General features: G+C 43.1%; 1 protein-coding gene across 1 annotated transcript in view; it reads left to right on the top strand.

The window, feature by feature from the left end:
• Positions 1-19,018, top strand: part of BCKDHB (branched chain keto acid dehydrogenase E1 subunit beta) — a 1,118,926-nt gene that overhangs the window by 1,069,139 nt on the left and 30,769 nt on the right. The window lies entirely within an intron of this gene.

A 19,018-nucleotide genomic window follows, 5' to 3' on the forward strand; every position in this document is an offset into this window, starting at 1 on the left:
ATCTACCTCTGTATATGTTTGCACATCTGTCTGACTGTGTTTGCAACCCTATCTAAATATGCAACACTATTGTTCGATTCAACCCTCTCTATCGGTCTTTGCAACTCTCTATATTTATCAGTTTTTATCACCCTTTTTATTTTTAATAAAGTTTTTTTAAAAACATTACAAAAGAAGAATTAGCAAAGACAAGCGACTGGCAGCCAGCACCAGATCAATTGGCTTTTTTTTCGGTATGGTGGTAGCCAAGATCTTTTGATGTGACTAAGATTATGTGTATAACATAGTTACTTATAAGGGTTTTCTGACAGATGTACTCCACTAGTCTGTTATGTCATTCACATTGTTCTTCCACCCACTCCAGCATGCATAATGGAACAGTGGGTCAGCCCACTTCAGCTACTGGCTGATGACTGATTTCATTGTGAGTATCAGCATGCTACCCTTTCACAAGGAGGTCCTCCACACACAAAGTAGTTCTCTACCGGGAAGGGACTGCATAACACATTTTGTGTTTAAGCATTAAAGTTAGGCAGGTTGTGGCTTATCACTCTGTCTCTCTTTATCTCGCACTCCCTTCTCCCTTGTGTGCAAAGGTAAAATCCATAATCTGCAGCAAACTATGAAATATTTTTTCTCTCTCTCTCTCTCTCTCTCTCTATATATATATATATATATATATATATGTTATTAATTTACTGCACCTATGGAAGCTTAGTCACGATCGCCAGCACTCATTTACGAGTTTTCTATGAGCCGTTAATGAAACGCTTACCTGGTAGCATAGGTAATGCATGCTGGGAAACAAAGTCTTCGATGAGGCAGCATGTAGGCGTTCTAAACTAATGACTCAACTAAATGACTCAGCTGGGCTTCCACCAATGGCAGCGAGATGGATCACTGATAAGCTACAGGTGGCAGGAGTCTGTGTTTGGCATTTGATAAAGGGACTCAACCCGAAACGCGTCATGCCTCCAATGCTGCAATAAAGGTTTTCCGCTTGGCTCTCCGTCTGTGTCCCTCCGGTTCTTTCCCTGGTGAAGTGAATATATATTATATATATATATATTCACTGAAAAAAACATAGGTTTCACACACGTTATAGTTAGATAACTATAACTCGCGCGCCCGCAATCCACTGCTCATGACGTCACATATTACATCACTCATGACATGGTCAGTGGCATCACTCATGACATCACTGATGACATCATCCTTGTGATAGAGTGGCGGTCGCGCGAGTTATAGTTATCTGAACTAACGATAACGGAGGAATTTCATTGGTTTTTTACGAGTGAAATATCCACGTAACTATAACATGTGTGAAACCTATGGTTTTTTAAGTGAATTTGCAAGGTTTTTTAAATGCTAATTCCTAACTATAACGTGTGTGAAACCTATGGTTTTTTCAGTGAATTTGTACGGTTTTTTAAATGCTATTTTTTTTTTCACCGTGTGCGCACCCCCGCGATTTAAAAAAAAAAAAAAATGTTTCTGCCTTCGGGGTCCTTCAGGGACCCCCTGACAAAGGCTAGGGGGTCAGGAACTCTCTACCCTGGCCCCTTTTCACGTTTGCCACCTTCCTTTTTCACTCTCGCACTGAAAACAAACAAAATGGCGGCCGACACTTCCTGATTTCGACCGATTCGAACGTTGACTAACATGTAACCACCAATCAGAATTACGCTCGCGCACGTTAGGGTACTCGCACGGTGCTTGCACGGTGCGCGCACCCTGCGCGCGTATAGATATTGATATGCTTTTAAATGCTATTTTCTCAGGAAATACTGAACAGATTTACACCAGACCTGCAAAAGGCACTTCCTTGACCTTATGGCTACCTCTCTGCCAAAGTAATTCTGTTCAGCCGTTCGGGCTGTAGCTGTGTCTAAAGGTCCTATGGAAAAATGCATGGGGAAAACGCGTTTTGGGACCCCCCCTTTTTTCTCGGCCCCCGCTTGACGAATCACCCCGAGACTTTCAGGGTAGGAGCTGAACGGAGCGCCCCATTAGTTTTTAAAATTTCGCGAGGATTCGTCAACCGGCGCCGAAGTTATTCAAAATAGAATTTTGAGATTTCCTATGGAAACACGGTCCTAACTATAACTATCTACTGGCGACCGCCAGTAGATAATATATATATATATATATATATATATAATTATCTACTGGCGGTCGCCAGTAGATAGTTATAGTTAGGACCGTGTTTCCATAGGAAATCCGCAACATTCTATTTGGAATAACTTTGGCGCCGGTTGACGAATCCTTGCAAAATTTTCAAAATAGGTGGGGCGCTCCGCTCCGCTCCTACCCTGAAAGTCTCGGGGTGATTCGTCAAGCGGGGCCAGAGAAAAAAGGGGGGTCCCAAAACACGTTTTCCCCATGCATTTTTCCATAGGGACCTTTAGTCCAAGGTACAGCCCGAACGGCTGAACAGAATTACTTGAAATATGGCAGAGAGGTAGTCCTCAGGTCAGGGAAGTGCCTTTTGCAGGTCTGGTGTCAATCTGTTCAGTAGTTCCTGAGAAAATCAAAAGTAAAATCATATATATATGTGGGCGGAGCCTAACCACACATCTCATCCTGAGATCTGATTGGCTGTCAGCACTTCATCCAAGAAGTGTTGGCAGCCATCTTGGGACCAATATACATGATAGCACCTCATTAAAAAGCATTGCAGTTAATAGAAGGTTTTAAGACTTTAGTTACATTAGAAATCATTTGTTGATGGTACCATACTCATTTTAGGAATTGTGGTATGTTCTAAGGTGATTTCACCATGTGAAAAAGCCTTCTGCTGGGATATCATGATTGAGAGAAAAATATTTTCTCATGCTTTTCCCACAGAGGTTTGGAAGGTGATCTATAAGCTAAACTGAGAGCATATTTTCTGTAAATTCACATTATCTTTCTCAGTCATGTGAGAATGAAGTCTGACATTCTCAGTAAAACATGTACATCCAACAAGGGCAGAGACTGTCAGTTGATTCCTTTGTGTTCTACTGCAGCTTGCCAGAGTGTTCCAAAGAACAACTAGAGCGCTAACAGTCCTACTTATGATAAACGTATGGCACACCTGAAGCCATGTTGCTTGGATTAAAGTGGTAACTCTTAAAACATTTAATTTAAAAAGGAACAAAATGAGGGGGTTCATTTTTCCATAAAAAGTATGTTTAGTGATGCAGAAAGAAAAATTAGGGCACATTTTGAGTGACTTCTCAAATCCTCTTCTATTTCATTAAACAATTCTGACATGCAGACTGAAACATGCACTTTCAATACCAGCAGCAGTTTTCCCTGGTGAGCAGTAGTTTTACTACAGTGATCTAATGAGCAAAAAGAGTGCTAACATTCTGAATTTATGGCAAATGTGTGACACATCTGAATGCCTTCTTGATGGAATCAAAGTAAAAAACTGAAAGTATTTCCTACTGAGGAGACTGCAGTAAATGAGGAAATTAGGAAACTTCATAACAAATAAGTCTCCCAAGATGGCCACCAGAGACAAAAGAGCCCAAATGTAGCCCAAATATCACCCAGATGTAGCCCAAGTATAGCCCAATGACAGAATGTCCCAGAGTGTTCTTAAAAACAACTAGAGCGCTTACTGTCTTCATTATGACAAAAGTATGGCACACCTGAAGCCATCTTGATTGGAATAAACTGGTAACACTTAAAACATTTAATTTAAAAAGGAACACAATGAGGGGGTTCATTTTGCCATATAAATTATGATTAATGCTGAAGAAAGAAAATGAGGGCACATTTTGAGTGACTTCTCAAATCCTCTTCTATTTCATTAAAAAATTCTGACATGCAGACTGAAACATGCACTTTTAATACCAGGAGCAGACTTCCATGGTGAACAGTAGTTTTACTACAGTGATCTAATGAGCAACTAGAGTGCTAACATTCAGAATTTATGGCAAATGTGTTACATATCTGAATACCTTCATGATGGAATCAAAGTAAAAAACTGAAAGCATTTCCTACTGAGGAGACTGCAGTACATGAGGAAATTAGGAAACTTCATAACAAATAAATCTCCCAAGATGGCCACCGGAGACAAAAGAGCCCAAATGTAGCCCAAAATCACCCAGATGTAGCCCAAATATAGCCCAATGACAGAAGTGTGCAAAACACTTATTATTTTGTGTTTTTGCAGTGTTATATAGTGCAGACTTGTCAGGTATTGGAGTGCTTTACATGAGCATTGGTTACATCACACAAGAACAAATTCATTTTGGTTGTAGACATGGGGAGACTAAGTGATTTGACCAGAATCACAGAATGTCGAGCTGAAGCAGAAACTCCAACCTGGTCCCCAGTTGCAAAGTCTGCAGTTCTGGAAGTAACACCACATCCTCTCTTCCCTAAGTGCAACATTTAATCAAGTGGTCAACAGGATAAAAAAACAAAGATAACAAATAATTTAAAAGTGCTTTGTCGCTATTTGAAAACTCAGAAAATATGTCCTTTTTTTAGTCTTTTAGAGCACTAACCATAATTTTGATGCCAATAAGACCCTCTCATATATGTATTTTCTAAAGGAAATGCTCTAGGTATTACAGTTTTGATTACATCAAGATGACGTCAGGCGTTCCACACTTTTGTAATAAATATAGAATGTTAGCAATCTAGTTGTTCATTAGAATACTGTTGAGAGGCAGAGGCCAGGGGCACGGACTCTGAAAATGGAAGGCAGGTAGGAGGGTGCAAAGGCAACAATTTAACCACACTGAGCAGGCAGGAAGGGCCGTGGCAGCACAACAGACTATGGAGGGCAGTGGAAAGGGGGGCAGGGGCAACAAACCAATAATACAGGACTTGCAAGAGAGGCTGTGGCAATGTAATAGACCATTGTGGGCAGAAGGAAGAGGCAATGGTAGTACAACCATACATTCCAACAGACCCGATTCAGCCAGGAAACGTCCAATGTTTTTAAGCTCAAATGGGCTTTATTTGATCTGTCTCCTGTCTACAATCTCCTCTTTTTCAATGTAACTCAAAGGGGAAAATCAATACCCCAGTTTTTTTTCAAAATCTCCCTCTTACCAAGTTCAAAATGTTCGCAAGTATGGTACATTGGATCATGGAAGGAAATGGGGTAGGGACATGGACTTGGATAACAGAGGACAGGAGGGACATGGAGAGGTGCACCAAACTGACCCTGCAGGGCAGGCATCAGGGTTTGCAGCAGCACAATATACCACACAGGGCATGCGGGACGGGAGTGCAGCACAACAATCCATAGAAAGCAAGAGGGAGGGGACAGGACCATGCACATGGACAACAGAGAACAGAGGGGCAAGAGGCAATGGTAGCTAGCTGACCATAATGGACAGACAGGAGAGAAGGCTGCAGCATAACAGACCATAAAGGGCAGGAGGGACGGATCAGGGGCATTACAATGGAACAGACAAGCCAGGAGGGAGGGAGTAGGGGTCTGCACATGTAAAAAGAGGGCTGGGGGCAAGGGGGCAGGGCAGGAGCAGCAAGATAGCCATGGAGGTCAGGCAGGATGGGCACTAGAAGCAAGACACACCATGAAGAGCAACAGTGAGACTGTGATGGCATACACACAGACCATGGAGGGAAGGTGGGAGGGGGTCAGGGGCAGCTAACTGACCACACAGGGAAGGTGGGAGGGGCCATGGCAGCACAGAAGACCATGCATGGCAAGTGGGAGGGTTAGTGGCAGCACAATGGCTATGATGGGCAAGAAGGAGGGTGCAGGGGCATGCACAAAGGACGATGGAGGATAGAAGGGAGGGTCAGGACCTGTGCACAGACAAGAAAGTTCAGGGGAAGGGGCCTCACAACAGACCGCACGGGGCAGGCAGGAGGAGCAGTTGCAGCACAACAGACCAGGGAGGGCAGAAGGGTGTGGCAGTACAATGGACCATGTGGACAGGAGGAAGAGGATAGGGGCATGGCATGTGGACAGGCAGGGTGGAGGGGCAGGGACAGGTTACAGTAATCTGACAATGCTAGGCAGGTGGGAGGGGAGTGGCAGCTCAACAGAACACTCAGAATAGATAGGAGTGGCAGGTCCATGGAACATGGTGGGCAAAAAGGATGGAGCAGGGGCATGCACAAAGACATCGGAGGGCAGGGGGAAGGAGAATAGGGGCAGCAAGCTAAGCACAGAGTTTAAGCAGGAGGTCAATGATGGGACATAGAATTGGGCAATGGAGGGCAGGAGGAGTGGACTGGTACATCATACTAAATTGAGGGCAGTGGCAGCACATCAGACCATGCATGGCAGGAGGGAGGAGGCTAGTCCATGGATTCACACAACAGAGGATAGGGAGGAGGGGGATGGGGCAGCAAGCTAACTGTTCAGAGAAGGCGGGTATTAGTAACTATTGTTATTAAAACGTGTGTCTGTGCGAACTACTTAAAATATGAACAAGTATGCAGCATAATCTCACTTTTATTCAGGAAGAAGAGGACGTTTGTGACTGTGACTCCGGGATTACTTGGCAGAAACACCCCCTGACCCTCCACCCCCTATCTCAAAATGTAATGCCCGTGAAAAGGGTAGGTGAACACAGTGTTATATAGAACATAGTCCTGAGAGCACGATTGAAAATGAAAACTAGATATAGTGTATGGTATAAACTATACACCAAAAAGTGTGATATAAGATGAACCTGGCGTGAAATATAATATGCAATACATTGTGTGCAATGACAGATTCATTGGAGAGCGCGAGATAGCACAGGCACTAGCGCGTGCTATGCAATATGCGCCTTGGAGTGTAATATGCACAGGGCAGTGTTGTGTAACCTAACTAGTCTCTAAAGTTGTAATATAAAATATGTGCTGGGGAGTGCAACGTTGCATATGCACTGTGACAAAGATATGGATCCCAGATTGTAATATGTATGGCATAGCACTGTGCGTTATAACATAGGCATCGAGGAAGGCACGTTAGATGGGGCAATATAACCCGTGCGAAGACAAGTGTGGCATGACATATTCACGGGGTGGTGTTACAGTGCACATGGGCTAGAGAGTGTCATAGCATATGCACTAGCTAGTGGAATACAACACAGAGGTGTGTGGCACTCAGCAGGCAATCGTGGGTGTAACACAGCATTGGGCTCTGCCAGGAGCGCGCTGTGACTCTCAAGTGATGTTCGTCCCCTTTCCAGAGAGTAAAATAAAAAGTATTACACATCCGGCAGTGGATGTGTGTTTTATTAATCGTGAGGGGGGTTTCTTGCATAGTTTTGGTCGAATTTGTGTCGAATCCCCTTTGAATGGCTTGGTGTGCATGTGTATTAAATGTGCCCGTCAATAGCTACCCATGTTTGTATAAATAAACGACAAGGGTGTCTACCGGGATTAGGCACGGTAGGGCATCAGACATGTCAGAGCTTCACTAGTGGTGTAAATACATTCCACGTGGATTCATTGTATGCATAGTCGCCTTTTAATGAATATCGCGCAAATCGTCATGGTGATAGGTACGTACGGTTTGTCCAGCATGTCCTAGGTGTGTCTATAAATATATATTTTTTTAAAATAATAAAAAACAGTGGCCGGCCCTGGGGATTGGGGTCAAAAAAATATAATTAGGAGACAGGCCCTGGGGGATGGGGTCATCAGGGCCAATAAATTAGTATAAGAAGGGGAACCACACAGCCCCCCTTCTTAAAAAATGAAAATAAATAAAAGACTGGCATCGTGCCGGAGGCGACGCCCCCTCCTGGCAGCACTCTGCAAACGCGCCCCCTGGCGAGTTGTAAGTTGGGAATTAATCCCTCTTCAATACTGAGGGTCCCTGAGGGCCAACTAGCCCAACAGGCATCTCCAGTATGCGCCAGGGAGCTGCGCTGCAGACAGGTGTTCTGAGGCCAAGCCCCTTTTTACACCTCTCTGCAACGCAGCTCTGTGGCGCTTACTGGAGGTACCTAGTGGTCTAGTTTGACCCTAGGGACCCTTAGGATTCAAGGGGACTTAATCTCTCAACTTAAAACAGCCACAGGGCGCGTTTACACAGTGGTGAAGGGAGGGGACGGGGCCTGAGGTGACGTGTGCAAACACGCACTATGGCACGTTTTAAATTGGGGATATAATTTCCCTTCAATACTGAGGGCCCCTGGGGGCTAACTAGCCCACCAAGTGCTTCCAGTAAGCGCCACTGAGCTGCATTGCAGAGAGGTGGTCCAGGCCGTGCCACTTTTTACACCTCTCTGCAACGCAGCTCTGTGGCACTTACTGGAGGTACCTAGTGGGCTAGTTGGACCCTAGGGACCCTCAGGATTCAAATGAACTTAATCTCCCAACTAAAAACGGACACAGGGCGTGTTTACACAGTGGTTAAGGGAGGGGACGGGGCCTGAGTTAACGTGTGCAAAAACGCCCTGTGGCCTGTTTTAAGAGGTAGTTTTAATCCCCCTGCCCTATTATATACTAGGGCCTTACAGAGGAGGTCATGCTAATCACAGGGGGACCCCAACGCATAATGTTCCCTAGTGTATGTAGGTTTTTTCACTGTATTCTAAGTGTCTTTTAACATAGCACTGGCTCTAGGACTGGTTAGTCAGACTCAGTTACCACCAGTATCCGTCTGAAAAAGTTGAGGGTACAGGATGATTTTGCAACAAGGCCTTTCTGCTCTTTTTGTTCTTTCTGCATGTTATCCTTCTTCCTGCACTTTTCTTCGTCTTTGAGGACTTCTGTTGCTTCTTTCTGCACTTCTTTTTTTTCTTTCTGTGCATTTTTTCTTCTTTCTTCACATGTCCTATCTCTGTAGGCATAGTTAGAAATTAGCATTTAAAAAACCTTTGATATTCACAGAAAAAAACATAGGTTTCAGGCACGTTATAGTTAGGAATTAGCATTTAAAAAACCTCAGAAATTCACTGAAAAAACCATAGGTTTCAGGGGTGTTATAGTTAGCTGGACTTTTCACTTGTACAAAACCATTGAAATTCCCCCGTTATAGTTAGTTCAGCTAACTATAACTCGCGCGCCCGCAATGCACTGCTGATGACGTCACATATTACATCACTCATGACATGGTCAGTGACATCACTCATGACATCACTGATGACATCTCAAATGACATCACTGATGACATCACTGATGACATCATCCTTGTGATAGAGTGGCAGACCTCCTCTCACCCTAATATAACCTTTGATACACACATTCAAAAATAGAGACTACAATTTTCAAAACAATGGACATACCAATACCAGTTACAACAACCTCTTCAGTAATTCTAAGATCCACATACACATCCACTCATTCACCAACAGTCCTATACAGTCACTCATACATGTACTCACTCATCATATGTACTCATACACCTATACATCCTGTTACACAATGCCACTCATCCATAGAGTTACTCACACACAGTCACTCATGCTAATAAAGAATCAAACATACATTTACTTGCATATACAGTTATACACACACCACCACACTTACTTCTACGGAAACTTACACATACTTAGTCTTTTAAACAATCACTTATAGAAACACATACTTATTCATACAGGAACTCTTTCAATCTCTCACTCTCACATATACTCACTTATATACACCAATAGTCACATATACTAGTTTAAAACATATGTAGTTACTCATAAAGACACTATTGAGACAGTCATTCACTCACTAACACACCCATACACACACTCATCCACCCATACAGTCCTGCACACATGCTGTCTTCAACACATACAAACAGTGAGTCACTCATTCATGCAACTATGCACTACGTAATACCCCCCACCGAACCATGCAGATACTCAGACTGATACTCAAAAAACCAAATAATAACCTATACAGACACCCATGTAGCTACTCACCAACCCATGCAGCCACTTGTACACAAAGTGAGAGACTGATACAGATATTTACATATTTAAACATTACTCACTAAGCCATGTATTCACTATGATACACTTAATCAGTCAGTTACACAATCAATTTTTCAAAAACAAATCATCCATTTAGACACTTATATACCCATTTATTCTTCCATCGACCTTGAGATATACATATATAAAACATATTTAATTTTCAGAAAAACACACATTCACTGGATGATGTCATCAGGGATGTCATTTGAGATATCAGTGATGTCATGAGTGATGTCACTGACCATGTCATGAGTGATGTAATATGTGACGTCATCAGCAGTGCATTGCAGGCGCGCGAGTTATAGTTAGCTGAACTAACTATAACGGGGGAATTTCAATGGTTTTGTACAAGTGAAAAGTCCAGCTAACTATAACACCCCTGAAACCTATGGTTTTTTCAGTGAATTTCTATATATATATATATATATATATTAGTCTCCAACTTGCTAAATCCTCATGCAAAGACGAACACGGACCCATCAATACTTTATTCAGTCCAACAGTAACGCACCTCCGACCATCAAATATATATTTACATACATTTATATTCTACCGACTGTCGCTAGTAGGTAGTTATAGCTAGAACCTAGTTTCCATAGGAAGAGCATTTTTTCATTTGCCAATAACTTCGGTGTCAATTGACAAATCCTCGCAAAATTTTGAAAACTAGTTTGCCACTCACTTCAGCTGCTGTCTTGAACGTTTTAGGATGATCCATTAAGCCTGGCCTGAGAAAAGGGGAGGGTCCCTTAAACAAGATTTCCACATGTTAATTTCCGTAGGAGCTTTAGACACAGGTAGAGCCTAAACTGCTGAAAATTTGGAAGAAAGGTAGATGTTGGTCCAGGGAAGTGCCTATTGTGATGGGTTGTAAATCTGTTCAGTAGTTGCAGGGTTATTAAAAGAAAAGTACATTTGTATATATAGAGACAGAGGAGGATATGCAACCCCTCCCAATCTCGTGCTGAGATCTGATTGACTGCCAACACTTCGAACCATCTTTGGACTTGGCTTGAGCTGGGTCCGATAAGAAATGTAAAAAAAAAAAAAAGAGAAGTGGGCAGGGTAGGAATACCCTTCCCTCCTAGGCCTCTTGTGGGGGTCCTAGAGGGACCCTGGAAGGGCAAAAGAAAAAGCTTCCTGCGCCTCCTATTATTAAACACCGGGCGACCTAGGTCCCGGGGCACGCAGCCATAATACTTAAAAAGAGATGGGGGTCTCGTGGACCTCCCGTTTCCCCGGGACCGCCACCTCCCCGGGGTTTATTGGTCAAATTTATATGGGGGGCCCGTACTGCCTCTCCCACCGCCCCAGGTACTGCCACCTCCCCGGGATATTGAATTTTGTAATGGGGGCCCCTCACGGACCTTGCTGGGCCCCAGGGGCCAACACCTCCTGTAGTGTAGTTCCTTTATCCCTGATAGGCTCTGTGCATTGGAATAACATACACTATAGATTTGACATAGGACTAAGGTCAGTATGTCTCTATCGAGTATATTAAACTTAATTACTTGTGTGTGCCAGCTAACTCAGAGGTCACTAGAAACTTCTCGAATATACAAGAAGGGATTAGTCTCTGACAACCGCATAAACATGACAACTTTGTTTCCTTTTAGAATCGGAACAGTCTCAGAATCGTGGAAACAATAGATAACAGTTTCACTCAGTCAATCGTGCATGCTTCGTTTCTACAGAGTTGCACAGAAATAGAGAGAAGGCCGTTTCAGTAAAAGGGTTTATTAAACAGTCTTATTTTTCATGCAGGGGATATGAATTGCTACAATTGCAAGACAGACTGCGAATTACAATATATACGAGATTAGCAGTAAGATAAAATAATACTGCAATAGCATGGTTTGTAGCTATGACATATATTAATCAAATGTCATACATAAATAACATAAGCTAAAATGTGATACTCATCTGATGCTTCTAAATTGTTCTACTCCAGTGTACCTAACCTAAGTGCAGTACGAGGTTTGAAGTAGGTGCCATTTCTAAAGTATAGCTAGCTATATTTTAGTTTAGCCAAGAGTTGACAAAAGTTTCTCTAAGTTCTAGTCAGCTCCATACCTTAGAATGAGAGAGGTTGGAATCTCTTTTCTGGACTCGATAGTCCAACCCCCACAAGGGAAGTCAGAGAGCACTGGAGCTTGATTCTCTGCGAGGAGGATGGCAACGTCAGGTCAGTGCATCCGGCTGGAACTCGATCTCCTTCCGAACTTGCTGTGGCGAACCGCGCAGTCTGGTTTGGATTGAATCCTCCGGGAACCGCAATTTGCCAGGACAAGGGCTGGTATATTTATACCTTGAAGGTGTCTAGGAATGCCCGTATTGACATAAAAATCGGGCAGGGGAACGTCATGAATGAACCCCTAAGGAATAGATGTTCATGCATACTTAATGAGTTCTTGGAGAAATCAATATTCAAGCTGAGGGAAATTCCTAAAGGCTTAAGGGTCTGGTTTTCCAAGAATTCGTTGTGACGTGGATGGACGGATGTAGGTGGCCATGCCTGTATTTGGTTTGTACAGACAATGTCAGGGGGAAACAAATTGCTTTCAGGTACAGGGAGCTGCATGTTTAGCAGTTCCCGGTGTTTGACAGGAATGCCAGCTTCCACGGGAGGTGGAGAGTCGGCAGGGATTGCAGGGGCCTTGAGGCTCCCCCAATGCAAAATGGCTGTCCTTTGGGCACACAGGACTAGTTAACTGGTCCCTAGGGCCGAAATCAGCCTTAGAGGGGTGTATGCGGCCCCCCTCCTCTATTACAAAAACAGTATTAAAAAAGGCCGGACTCAAGTAAATGGGTTCCCTGAGGCTGAAATTTGCTTGGGGTGGAGGGCTGCGCTGCCCCCTCCCCATTGCAAAAAAGGCCCGTCAAAGGGGAAGTCGCCGGAGGTCCCGCTCCCTTTCTTAACCACTCTGCAAAGTGGCCTTCTGACGCACAACTTGTTGGAGGATGAAGTCCCCTTGGCTGGCGAGGGTCCTTGGGGGCCAACAACTCCTCTTACCTTGAGTAAATCCCACATAGCAGGATTGCCAAGAGGTCTTCACAGTCCACAACTCTTTCTCCACCACTCTGCAAACATGGCCCTCCTGGCACACTACTGGTGGGGGGATGAAGTCCCCTTAGTTGCTGAGGGTTCTTGGGGGTAGGTACCCCTCCTGTTATTTCCAGTAAGTCCCACACAGCGGGATTACTAACAGCTGGTGGGAGGCCCGACCCCTTTCTTCACCACTCTTCAAATGCGCCTAGTTGTTAAAAAACCATGACAATTCACTTTCAAAAACTAAAGGTTACAGGGAATTTAAAGTTAGGAAATAGAATGTTAAAAAATCTTAGAAACTAATTTAAAAAAAACCCAAAGGTTACCGGGACGTTATAGTTAGGAAACAGAATTTAAAAAAGCATTAAAATTCAGTGAAAAAGCCAAAGGTTATAGGGACGTTCTAGTTTGGCACAGATTTCACTCGTACATAGAAATCATGCAGTTGTAGTTACCTGAGGTAACAATATCTTACACCCCTGCAATGCACTTCTTATGACCTCACGTATTATATCACTCATGACCTAGTCAGTGACATTACTGATGACATCTCAAATGACATCACTGATGACTTAATCCAAAGAACCACTCTCACACCCATTCTCCCCCATAAAACGTCTTGTATGCCCAATCACTCACCACACATTCCAGAGAGCCACTCACACAACCACTCACTCATCCATACAGCTACTCATACATCTAGTCACTCAACCACTCACAGCCACACACTCAGCTACTGCACACCCATTTATTTACCTACACAGCCTCACACTCCCATACAGCCTCTCAACACAGCCACTCACTCACCCATACAACCACTTACATACTCATTCGCACATCCATACACCTCTCACCCATGCAGTCATTCATACAGACACATACTCTCCAATACAGCCATTCACACACCAATTCACTTAACCAAACTCTCACTGAAAGAGCGCTCACTCACCCATACAGCACAATTTACACACCCAGTCACTCACTCATACAGCCTTTCAGGCGCCCACTCACTCACCCATACAGCCACTGACACACCCACTCACTCACCAATACAGCGACTCACACAGCCTCTCACTCACCCACACAGCTGCTTATACACCCATACAGCCCCTCACACCCCCACTTATACACCCATACAGCCCTTCACACACCCATATAGCCACTCACACCCACTCACACACAGATACACATCACTCACTTACAATATGTTAAAAGTAATATCACTTTTTAGTAGTACATCTAGTATACTAATTAAACTTGTGTAGTAGCTTAGTGTATATGTTTCACACTTCTAAAATCTTAGAAAACACACCTACTGGATGATGTCATAAATGATATCAGTGATGCCATCAATGATGTCACTGACCATGTCATGAGTGATGTAATATGTGGGGTCATAAGCAGTGCATTGCGGGTGCGTGAGTTATAGTTCACTTAGGTAGCTATCACTGCTGAATTTCACTGTTTTTTTATGAGTGAAATCTGAGCCTAACTATAACGTCCCTGTAACCTTTGTTTTTTTTCAGTGACTATATGCATATATATATATAGATAGCTAGCTAGATATATATATATATATATATATATATATATACTCACTAAAAGGATGAACGCGTACTCAGGGTATCCAGTGAATTACTTTAATTTTGCAGAACGCGTTTCGGCAGCATGACGGCCTTGATCATGTACATGACATGTGATCCAACAAGATGTGTACATATACCAGACATAAACATAGGACCAAAAATCAATGGTGACAAAAGTTCTGCGCAGTCACCATCTTGGAATATCATTTTACAGGTGCTTGGGATACTAAGCCTTGGGTCTTGGTCCTCCTCTCCCGGTTGTCCCTCATTTGTGAAATTAGGCATGGCACCCCCGCCCCCACTTTCTGGGTTTGTAGCTTTCTTGCGCATATATCGAGACGCTGGTGAGGATTACCTTTTAGAATAGTTTTAGTCAAAGCTTTTGTAAACAGTGCACGTGTTACTGTTCTCACCACAGTGGAGTTGTTTCAGTCTTCTTGGGCAACCTTTGGGGACCAGAAGCACATGCCCTTCTCACTCTGTCTTCTGGGAGGAGATGTGCTCGCTGGATATTTTTCCTATATTTGAACATTGGTCAAGGCACGTAGCAGAGGAGCCACCCATCTCCCAGAGTATGATTGTATTGCATCACTTGACCCTGTGAAACACAAATAGAATATGTTACATGTGGATATTTTATTCATACTTGTTTGTGCCTGCTTTGCTTTCTCATATTTTATGTTACTGGCATTGCATCCAGTGCTAGTATTAGGACAATTGTGGGAACATAAGGTAAATGTCTTGCCACATACAGAAAAAAGAGGACAGTACTCTAAAAACATTAGAAAACTAACTCTACATGACTAACTTATGCATTTCCCAAATTCAGGTAGGGTACTATCTCCACATTAAAGATTGATTACACATATTAGTTCAATCCAATGAACCTAGATATACTTCAACATTATCCACAAAATGAAGCTCAAGTGGGCGGCCATTACGTTTTTACACATTCAGGAAAGAAAGAAGCTACATTTCATAGCTCCCAATGACTACATTTGCATTGTCTTTTTTTTAAAGGAAGAAAAACTTATGAAAAAATTAGGCCCAAGTGGGCAACTCACTCTTTTCTCAAACATTCTCAAGTTTCAAATATACTACCATACCACATTTCCCAGACCATATACTATGAGCGTAGTCTTGCGGTTGTGCAGATGTCCAGTGATTGGGCAGGCCTCCCATTGTTAGCGAGTGTGAAATGATTATTGGTCTGAAGTCACAGCAGCACAAACCACCTTGGATGCTGCGACACTGTCTACCTGGGCATAATACGTGAATGCAGTGAGAGTCTACTTCAGCATAGTTCTTATAGCAATTTCCTCCTTGAAATCTTTATATGGGGAGACTGTGCACTTGCTCATCAGGGTACATAAATCGCTCTCCTCAATCTTATTTTTTAGTTGGCCCTCAGAATTCCAGCGTGAAGCTGCTTCAGGCTGTTGAAAGGGTTGGCAGGCTCTGTACCTCTCTCACCAGGCAGGTTGACTTCTGGATGATGGCTAAAAAGGAACAGCTTCTTTCATCCAGGCAAGTCTTCAAGTGACATCCCCTCACCTTTGAGATGTTTGCTGTCAGGTAAACCTCCTAGTTCTGTGTAGAGCACTCCCATTCGTAGTCAAAAGAACTTGAAACTATAACCATAGGTGAGTCACTTTTATACTCTTAAAGCAGACGGGGTGTAGATTCTGTCTGCACTTTCAGAACCAGGTTGGTTTGGTTCTTTATTCAAGTGTTCTTCAGGCTGCTTTCCGGACACATCCTTTTCGTAGAATGATGCTCCTAACAGTAGGGTAGTCTCCAGCCTTGAGTATTCACAATAATGGTACAAATAGTTGAGCGTTCTTGCCTTGGCTATCAACATCCATACAAAAAAGTGATCAGGAAAGATACAACATGCTTGCCTCACCTAAAGGGGTCCCTTTTACCTTAAAAACAAAGATTGTAGACTGACCCTTCACGCCAACCTCTACCAAATGGCAGTGCTACTGAAAGGCTAAACAAAAGACCTAACTAAATTTCTACATGAGCCACTGTGTGGTTTCCCACTTCCCAGTAGGAACTACACGTTTGTTGGGCAACATAAACATACGGCTGATGCCATACTGTTTTGTACACCCCCGCAGAATGTCGTCCTAGAGACCAGCTAGCCCATAGTGCTACCATATGCACCCATAAACCTAGATGGGTAGCAAACGGGTTGGACAACCACAGAAAATCCTACGCTCTCCCAGAGATCCTGGTAACAGATCAAGAACCCTTTCACTTAGTCACTATTGCTCTCTTTCTCTCAGAGAATGCACAGTGGGGCGTTTTCAATATTTAAAAAAACAAAATGATTCTTGTATAAATTATATGTGCTACAATGATCAATAGACAGAAGCAGATACAAGTGATTGGCAATATCAAGACCGTGAACAGAACGAAAAGTACCATCTGGCTAAGCAAATATTTATATATTCAGGCATATAAAAACAATGTATGTGTAGATAAGTATATATCTAGCGTACTTCTACTTTGTATCCCCTATTCTAAATGCCTAGGGTGTATGTATGTGTTTGCCAGAAATCCCCCATTGGATGATTCAACCCCAAAACCTGAAGGAAACGTATGTAGGTCCCCATTGTGATCACAAATTGGACATCTCTCGCAGAGGGAATAGCAGGCAGCTGGGCTGAGAAGTCTGCGTGTGGTGACCTCGCAAATGATAGCAAGTGCTCCTCTGCCTAAAGCAGGAAATGGTTGTTTATTTAAAACAGAAAGCTCGCTTGCCCTAGGCCGAGATTCCAGTCAGGCCGCCATTCTTTATGTGCTATAGATGTGTCGCCGCATGGATGAAAACAATCAATCACATTTGCACAATGCATATATAGCCCTAGTACGTGATGTTCAAGTTATCAAGATAGTGTTCTTGCCAAGTCGATTTTATAAGCAAGTATAGTTTTATGTATACTAATATACAAATGTGTTGTCAAAAATCATTGTGTGAGTGTGAAGGCAACTTAGGAAAAACTTGTAAACAACTAGAGAGTGAGCAATTTGAACGGGACCGTGTCCTTTTCCCCGAAATTATACAAAAAAACAACGTGGACAAGTCCTTTTTTATGTTTGTCCATCATATTTTTCCTTTTCAGATACTCACCGTGAAGGATCTGTAAGTAAAACGATCCCACTACACTCACAGCGCACTTTAGGGTGTGCGCTGATAAATACACCTGGCGAAAGCCTCATGAATTACGCAGAAGGTTGAAACTAGTGGACCTACACTTTGTAGGGATATTGAGGCACATCTTTTCACCTCAACAATATCCCCAACTATGTTTTTACTCGTGTCCTAAGACCTTTTTATAAAAAATGTATCACAAGGGCATTTCTTAGCGACATTTTTATCATTTATTCACATCTCACATAGCACTTCACATTATCACACACACAAAAAACGCTCCACTGTAATACAGGCGTTGAAGCACAGCTGGATTGCACTCGTCAATCCAGCTGGGACCCCAATGATGAAGGTAGGTGGGTGAGGAGTCTTCTAAAACAACCACTGGTTGTCTACGCTCCTCCCCCCATAAGGGTACCTGTCACTAATGATGACAATAACTTAGGAAAAATTACATAGGTATGTAAAATGGCAGTGTTAGGCCTAACCAGGACGCGACACCCACTTCGTGAATTAAGTCGACTACAAACCTTTGTAGAATAAACTAGAAAGCTGTGTCCAAAAAATGCATTACCTTATGCAAATGTAAAATGCAACCCTAAAATCCATGTTATAAAATCAAGCTAAAAACTGTTATAAAGACAATCATGCAATTTAGAAGCCAAAAGCACAAAGTACGCCATCTGAAATAAAACCAAAAAGTAAAAACCAATTTAAAAACAATTTATAATGTAAAATACAGGCCGAATCAAAAGTTCCCACAGACGGATTAGCTGAATCTTTGTATTCCGAAGGGTAGGTGAAACATTTCTGTTCCCAGCATCTGCAGGTGATGATCCCAGAGGCAAACCTCGGAGCAGGTTTATAAAGTAAATGTGTTCCCATCCAACCCCCACAGCAGCCGCTGAACGAGCGACTACAGACGGCGGTAGCACTGCCAAAACAGAGCCAAGATCCAATTCACCATGAGCCGATGTATCCCAGGAAGGCTCGTAGAATGCAGCTAGGAGCAAGGGAATATGCAGTGACAGCTATACATATGGGGCGTTAAGGGATTCATCAGTACCTTTATGCCCGAAGGCTCAACCAGTTGCGATCCCAGGCATAAATCCAATGTACACTCGAAAGTGCACAACAGACAGCGGAACACGGGCTGTACACAGTAAAGCCGCATTGTGAGAAATTTTCAGTTCTTGAAGCAAGGTGAGCCAAAGCTATTGACCATGCACTCGCAGCACACGTAGATGTGCTGGCTCCATTTGATCTCAACATGGGGCAGCCATTGGGGAGCAGAAAAATTAGAATGACAGTCCCAACAGTCAGAAACAGGACCAGC

The sequence above is a fragment of the Triturus cristatus genome, chromosome 6 (genome assembly GCF_964204655.1).
Source record: "Triturus cristatus chromosome 6, aTriCri1.1, whole genome shotgun sequence".
NCBI lineage: Eukaryota > Metazoa > Chordata > Amphibia > Caudata > Salamandridae > Triturus > Triturus cristatus.